Source organism: Anabrus simplex, chromosome 7 (genome assembly GCF_040414725.1).
Source record: "Anabrus simplex isolate iqAnaSimp1 chromosome 7, ASM4041472v1, whole genome shotgun sequence".
Taxonomy (NCBI): domain Eukaryota; kingdom Metazoa; phylum Arthropoda; class Insecta; order Orthoptera; family Tettigoniidae; genus Anabrus; species Anabrus simplex.
The window spans coordinates 104,672,923-104,681,649 of NC_090271.1; positions in this window are offsets into that span (position 1 = coordinate 104,672,923).

Sequence of the window (8,727 nt, forward strand, 5' to 3'; positions counted from 1 at the left end):
CATCGTCATCCTTACCATAATCATCACCTTATTAATTTCTAACAATAAAACAATCCAGTCTGTAATAAACTATTAGGCTAAATGTGTGTGCCAAGAGTCTGAACTCCGCTATTTATCAAGGCAATAGTAATAATAACATGAAGGAAAATATTTGTTTTGTGGAACAAAGTAATACCATTGTGGCTTTTTGAGTAAGAGGGAACTTGGTGTACATATAGAATAAAAGTTCCAGGAGTACGTAAAATCATTGCACCAAACACTACCTGTGCCTCTTTTGAAAAATTATAGCATTTTATTCCTGTTTCATTTTGTTTATAAAAGTAGACTATTGTTGTTGTTAACTTTTGACCAAGCAGAAGATTGAATGTTTTATAAAACTGCATAGTTTCTCCTTCGGATAAAGTTGACAATAACTTTCCTGCTTTTCATAGCATCGCCTTCATTTTTCTCCTTGTAGGGATACCAAGTACCCACTTTCGAAGCAAAATCAGATATCCCCTTACATAGGCTATTCATCAGTTATGAGGAAACCAACACCAGTTCTATGGGGCGTAACGTTATCACAAATTAGTGGAATGAAACATTAGCCAGTTCGCTAGATTACCAAACGGTCATCATTACCGAATATCGGTCTCGCTCATTGTTGTTTTGCAGTTACATGTAAAGAATTCAATCAGTCACATATATTTTGATTCCATTCTATTCCGCTCACACACAGAAAATGTTATATTGATTTTACCAATGCCCAGTTTCACTCAACGAGGTTCGTTCGTTTAATTATGTATTATATACGAAATTTGTTGTTTAACTTTGTATAGAATACGCTGCAATGAAACCATGAACTTTTTTTATTATTATTTTGAATTGCAAATATTACTATAGTGATTACACAAAGAATCATTCATAGTACTGAATGGGAAACTATTATCTCCGAATAAACTGCCAGCAACAACTGTTCATTGTAAATGTCATTAGATTTGGACATCATGTGTTATTTTTTGCAACAAAAAAATATCATTGTGTAAATTGTATGTTTTACATACAAGTTGAGCCCAATACTATCACATAAGCTTGAAAATAATAATAATAATAATAATAATAATAATAATAATAATAATAATAATAATAATAATAATAATAATAATAATAATAATAATAATAGGCTAATAATAATAATAATAATAATAATAATAATAATAATAATAACTGATTTGTTTGTTCCTGAAATTATTTCCTAAGACCTTTGTAATTTGTAGATGCAGTGAAGTACACGAGTACCGATAGTCTCGTATCTATTTCAGTTCAACTGTAACCAACATTCCGGCTCCTTGAAAGAGTTGAATGATGACTTATTGTAATAAAAAATTCCCTCTCCATCTGGATTTAACTTTCAAAGTATTCGACGGTTTTTGGATACAGCTTCAGAGTTAACGTGGTGGAAGGACGATGGGTATAAATGTTTTCTACCATTGGCCAAAGCTCCATAGGAAAAGTGAGTTTTGGTGTGTTCTGATTTTAAAAGAGGAGCATAATGTAATAGTCCATCCCACCGTAAAGCATTGCTGGCTGACAAGCAGAAAGTCCCTTTAGTCACCCATTAGCTCCGGTGTGACGGTGCATCTAATTAGGTTGTCAACAATGAAGAAGGGGAATTGGCATGGAGCTTGCAATATTTAATGAATACTACTTAGTGACAAGAAATACACTGACTGACAGAGCAAATGCAACACCAAGAAGGAGTGGTCAGAACTTTATGCCAATTGCAGGGTAGACTGACGACACTGAGGTATGCTCATGATGTGAAATGCGCCGCTGTGCTGCGCACGTAGCGAACGATAAATGGGACACGGCGTTGGCGAATGGCCCACTTCGTACCGTGATTTCTCAGCCGACAGTCATTGTAGAACGTGTTGTCGTGTGCCACAGGACACGTGTACAGCTAAGAATGCCAGGCCGCCGTCAACGAGGGCATTTCCAGCAGACATACGACTTTACGAGGGGTATGGTGATCGGGCTGAGAAGGGCAGGTTGGTCGCTTCGTCAAATCGCAGCCGATACCCATAGGGATGTGTCCACGGTGCAGCGCCTGTGGCGAAGATGGTTGGCGCAGGGACATGTGGCACGTGCGAGGGGTCCAGGCGCAGCCCGAGTGACGTCAGCACGCGAGGATCGGCGCATCCGCCGCCAAGCGGTGGCAGCCCCGCACGCCACGTCAACCGCCATTCTTCAGCATGTGCAAGACACCTTGGCTGTTCCAATATCGACCAGAACAATTTCCCGTCGATTGGTTGAAGGAGGCCTGCACTCCCGGCGTCCGCTCAGAAGACTACCATTGACTCCACAGCATAGACGTGCACGCCTGGCATGGTGCCGGGCTAGAGCGACTTGGATGAGGGAATGGCGGAACGTCGTGTTCTCCGATGAGTCACGCTTCTGTTCTGTCAGTGATAGTCACCGCAGACGAGTGCGGCGTCGGCGTGGAGAAAGGTCAAATCCGGCAGTAACTGTGGAGCGCCCTACCGCTAGACAACGCGTTATCATGGTTTGGGGCGCTATTGCGTATGATTCCACGTCACCTCTAGTGCGTATTCAAGGCACGTTAAATGCCCACCGTTACGTGCAGCATGTGCTGCGGCCGGTGGCACTCCCGTACCTTCAGGGGCTGCCCAATGCTCTGTTTCAGCAGGATAATGCCCGCCCACACACTGCTCGCATCTCCCAACAGGCTCTACGAGGTGTACAGATGCTTCCGTGGCCAGCGTACTCTCCGGATCTCTCACCAATCGAACACGTGTGGGATCTCATTGGACGCCGTTTGCAAACTCTGCCCCAGCCTCGTACGGACGACCAACTGTGGCAAATGGTTGACAGAGAATGGAGAACCATCCCTCAGGATACCATCCGCACTCTTATTGACTCTGTACCTCGACGTGTTTCTGCGTGCATCGCCGCTCGCGGTGGTCCTACATCCTACTGAGTCGATGCCATGCGCATTGTGTAACCTGCATATCGGTTTGAAATAAACATCAATTATTCTTCCGTGCCGACTCTGTTTTTTCCCCAACTTTCATCCCTTTCGAACCACTCCTCCTTGGTGTTGCATTGTCACTGTCAGTCAGTGTATTATACATGATAGTATTTCAGGTCAATATCGTGTGAAACTAAACATACTATAGGAAAACTTGACGTTCGCAAAGACCTTATTCTGCTTTCTCAAGAGGACAATACGGTCCTTCTTCTTCTACCGCTATTCTGACACCTGTAAGGTCGCGGGTGCGAACTGCGTCGCACATGTGAATTTGGCCCTGTTTTACGGCCGGATGCCCTTCCTGATGCCAACCTTATATGGAAGGATGTAATCGCTATTACGTGTTTCTATGATGGTTGGTAGTGTAGTATGTTGTCTGAATATGAAGAGGAAAGTGTTGGAACAACCGCAAATACCCATTCTCCGAGCCAGAAGAATTAATCAAACACGATTAAAATCCCCGACCCGGCCGGTAAACGAACACAGGACTCTCTGAACCGAAAGCCTCAACGCTGACCACTCAGCCAATGAGTCGGACAAGAACACAATTATTTTACTGTAATTACAACGAGAAGTGTGCAAATAACCGACTATATGACACGGCCCTGTTGATGGCGGAGGAGGTGGAGTGCAAGACAAGTGAGATTGTTGCCGGTATCTGAATTAGAATCCCGGCTAACGTATGCGACAATGTTGAAATCGTATAGTCACTTCCCTGTAGTTTGGATTCTACCACCAACTGCTTATTCATTCTAACAATTGCGATACCTCACACCGACACAGGTAAGTCTTACGGGGATAGTGGGATAGGAAAGGGCTAGGAGTGGGAAGGAAGCGACCGTGGCCTTGATTAAGGTACATCCCCTGCATTTCCAGGAATGAAATGGGCAGCTACGGAAAGGCATTTTCAGGGCTGCCGACAGTGGGGTTCAAACCCGCGAATCAGAAGGCGCAGCTACTTGCTCGGTGGCTTATTCATTCAAGGCCTTGTCAATATAACCAATCTCCTATATCTTCAGCTGCTACTCGTTTCATTTTAGTGTAACTTCCACATCCTATTCTTCTCTTGATTTTCACCAGATCCTTTTTCCTAGATCCACTTACCCGTTTCTTCCTTCGAAGAGATTCTTTACGAAGATATTGCGAAAATGACATGTTTACTACATGTAATTTATCTACTTCCACAACCAAAACTAGGCGTTTTGTAAACGGTTCTCCATTTTCTGTACAGAGTGAAATAAAGTTATATTATTACTTTACCCCACACTTCATGGCATCACTTCCTTAACAATGTACATACACAGCAATATTAGTGATTATTTCCTGTACAAACATAAAGAGATTAAAAAAATCGAATGGCGTTTGGCGTTTAGTGTCGGGATTGTCCGAAAACAAGTTCGGCTCGCCGGTGCAGATCTTTTGATTTGACGCCCGAATGCGACCCAGACGTCGTGACGAGGATGAAATTATGATGAAGCCCTCGCGCCAGAAGAATTAGCCAATTATTGTTAAAATTTCCAACCCTGCCGGAAATCGAACCCAGCAACCCTGAGATCAAAGGCTAGCACGCTAACCGTTTAGCCATGGACCCGGACAAGCAGAAGATAACACATTAGAATGTGCAAAAATTATTTATTGCGATCACAACGAAACGAAGGCACTTCAACAAATTGATCATATTTTGCACATAATCGTATACAAGATATTCAAAGAGTTGTGTATAATGAATATACATTCAACAAAACTCGATTTACTAAATCAAAATACTGGTATATCTATTCCCTGGACAACTCGTGGCCTTCTATACAGCATAGCTTTTTCCATGTGTCTTCAAAAGACACTAAATTATGATACCGAAACATTTGATGGGTTTGGGTTCAATACATACTTGCTATAACAACTTAATCGAAGAAATGATAACAATTATTACATGTCATACATACGATACTTATTCATAATGTGTTGCTTTCCATATATTTAATATTCTTTTTCGATGTTAATAGATGAAAATATATGCCTAACACATGTGCGGCGTGAAATGTTTAGCACTCGTGTAATTTAAATTGCTTAAATATTTTCACTCAGACAAAGAAGCTTCACAGTTGGTTAAATTACTACTTCCACCTTCAAATTTATTTTAACAACCTCCTGTCCTCCTCCGATTATTTTATACACTACCATAAGTCACCTACAAGGTCATTTGATTAGCCTGTTGATGAAACGGTATCCTTATCCGTCAGTAGATGGTTCACTACACGCCATTACATACGAAGAAACTGTTCCTGTTACAATACTTCCCCGCAAACCTAATATTGTTATTGAAATTGAACTATACAAGTAAATCAACGACCCTATTTAGCGTTTATTTTAACTATTAAGGAACGATATTAAGAGAAGTTGTCTGAATTTTGTACTCCACGGAATTTCTCTCAAATACCAATGACCTAAACAGTGAGTCATGTGAGCAGAAGGCCTACGACAATAACTGACTGTTCCACAGGATGGCCAAGTAGAGAAGACTGCGTTAAATACGTACTGTAAATAACAGGGTAATCAAGGAGAAGAATTCATCAAAAAGGAAATGAACATTTAAAAAAATCAAGGAATGAATTAAATAAATAGACACAAAATATATTTGTCGTCCATCTTGTCCCGCTCCTCCCGTGCCATGGTGGTTTCGTAGGTGTGATTTACACCACACATGCGGTCTTGCTTTATGGCTAAATGCCCTTCCTGAAACCAACCTTATGTGGAGGAATGCATTCTCCATTGAATGTTTCTCTAGCGATTGGTTAACGCACTGTGGTGTATGAAGAGGTGTATATCCTAGCCGGCCGAGAATCGAGGCCGGGTGCCTCTAAACAGTATTCTATGACGCTTACTGTACAATACTATTCAGACGAGGGTCCGAATAAAAGACGAAAATCCAGTTCTGCTAATATTTCGCGTAAATATGGATTAATCGTCTAAGCTTCTCATTAAAACAGGGATGAAATTAGTCTTCCTTAAACATCAGGCCTTTTATGCTCCCAAAAACGTGCAAAGAGAAAAGTTCTTATTTAATAGAAAATTACCATATCGTGAGATATGCTCCCTTTTCAAGCACAAAAACCTCATTTAAGAACTTTTTTTATTTCACGTACATCAAAGAGAAAAATGGAAGCCGACACGGTAGATTATATCAAAAATGGAAGGCTGCATGTGTGTTTGAAAAGAGCTTGTGTGAGAGCTGGTATAGCATAACAAACCCTAGTTGCTATGCAGGCCTGGTTTACACGGGCCCAGCGGGACTGCATGCTGGCCGAGGAAGTTGATTGCGCGCGATGATACGGAGAACTCCGCCCGGAGGCTGATTTAACCCAACATCGAACACATACGGCTCAAAGGAAAGAGAAGCCATACAGGTTAACATCAGTCCACACGTACAAATACCAAGTAGCACCTTATAATACCTCGGAGAAAAGGGATTCATCTAAAAAATAAATAATATTCCGAAAGACTGTTATGAATACTACGTTTCTCCACGACAAGAAGGTCGTACCTTGGCAGTGACTGCTGTTTAAGAGATTAGAGGTTCCAAAGGCATGCTAGTAATGGATATACTAAAAGCTAAACTACATCCAAGAAGATTCTGAGATATTAAGGTACTTCGGCAGATTTTAAATCTGAATCATAAACACTGCCTTCCCTCCAAACCGTCTGTGATTCAAATTCTGCCGAATAAAGGTGAGATTTTAAGAGAGTGGCAAATTTTATAGCTGACTGACAAACCTCACTGCCTTCTCTCTAAATCGCCTGTTATTCAAATCCTATCGAATAAACATCATATTTTAAAAATTAAAACTCACTTCTATATACACTAAATGCTCGCTTTACGAGAGAAATGCTTCGATGAATGAAATTAAATGAAATCGACAGCCTGTTTTCAGTCAGTTGACCGGGTCAGGAATGGAATGAATGAAGCCCCATCTAGCGGCGAGGATAGGAATTGTGCCGGCTGCCGAAGTATGTCACACTCCTTTGGGGAAATGATTAATGACTGACAGATAAAATTAAATGATAGTGGAGAATGCTACGTGAATGAAAGAAGCCGGAGTACTCGGAGAAAAACCTGTCCCGCCTCCGCTTTGTCCAACACAAATCTCACATGGAGTGACCGAGATTTGAACCACGGAAACCAGCGCCAGCGGTGAGAGGCTGGCACGGTGTCACGGAGGCTCTAAATGCTTGGGTAATATTTTTAAATCCATAAGATTTACGTTTTACCCCACTTACGTATGATTTTACTTAAATTTACAATTACAAGCACGTCTACAGCACCAGTAAAGAGACACGCCCATAACCTCATAGTATATATCAACACATCTCATAAAACCAACATAGACAAAACAAAACTATAGAGAGATATTTATAATAATATTAAGAAGAGAAAAATTATTATTTTCCCCATCACATTCACTTGTTTTATGTTGAGTTGGTGGAACATCAACTTTCAGTTTGGATCTGGGATAAGGATTTCCGGTCTGATGTCTTCCCTGTCGTTATAAAATGATCCTATTGAACATCATAAAGGCTCAAATTCGAAACACTACACTTGATTTAGTAGCTGATATAAATGGGAATAGTCATATGGCCTCAGCTGCTACCCAATCTGTCTGCGCGCCAATTTCTGCATTTTATTTTACTCTTCCGATGGCAGAGTAATCTTGATATTTGTTTGGTTATCTCTGGCTGAATTTTAATTATTTTTCGAGTTTTTTCGTGGAAACATCAAACGTGTCACCAGATATATTTTAGATGCTAACATCGAACGGCATGGAGTATATAATGGAATTTCTTGCGCCCTTCAAAAATCTGACTACTTCTGCCAGGTCTTAACCTCCGATTTTAGAATCCAGAGATCTATACTCTATCACTAATCCACAAAGAGAGCCGGTGGCCAAGATACCAAACCTATGTAATTCAGTCTTAAAGAATGATCATATTTATCAGGTTCTTCCTGAATAGTTTAGTGGAACAATACCGTGTCCCTTTATCCGTATATCTTCATCACTTGAGGTTCACTGTCTCATAGAAAAATAAATTATCTGTAAAGACTAACAATAATTTCCTGAGATCTGACTGTAGCTTAAGGAAAATTATTGTCTTCATTTTGATCTTTATACCACACTGATCAAGGAGCAAGTATATTTCCCCCACACCTGACAGTCTAACTTAATAAAGATTGCTTTCTTCACTTTCACCTGTATATCTTAAGGAAGAGTATGTTCCTTGGCTTTCTCTACATACTGTATGTAAGGATCAAGGATATTTTTCTGACTTCCTGACTGTGTAGTTTAAGTGATAATATCACTTTCTTCACCTCTATCTGTAGATTGTAAGGAACAGGACTATGTTCTTGAGTTTCGGTTACAAATATTAAACTTGGCTTGTTCGATCTTGACTCAGTTCGGTGGTATTTGAAGGTGATCAAAGACGTCAGCCTCGTATCGGTAGATTTACTGGCATGTAAAAGAACTCCTGCAGGATAGAATTCCGGCAACTCGGCGCCTCCGTAAACCTTCAGAAGTAGTTAGTGAGACGTAAAAACAATAACATTATTACCATTGTAAATATATGAAGGAGAAATACTATTTTATCACGCATTTTTGTATATCCCATGCAATCAAAATATGTTCTTAACATGTAGTCAAATATCA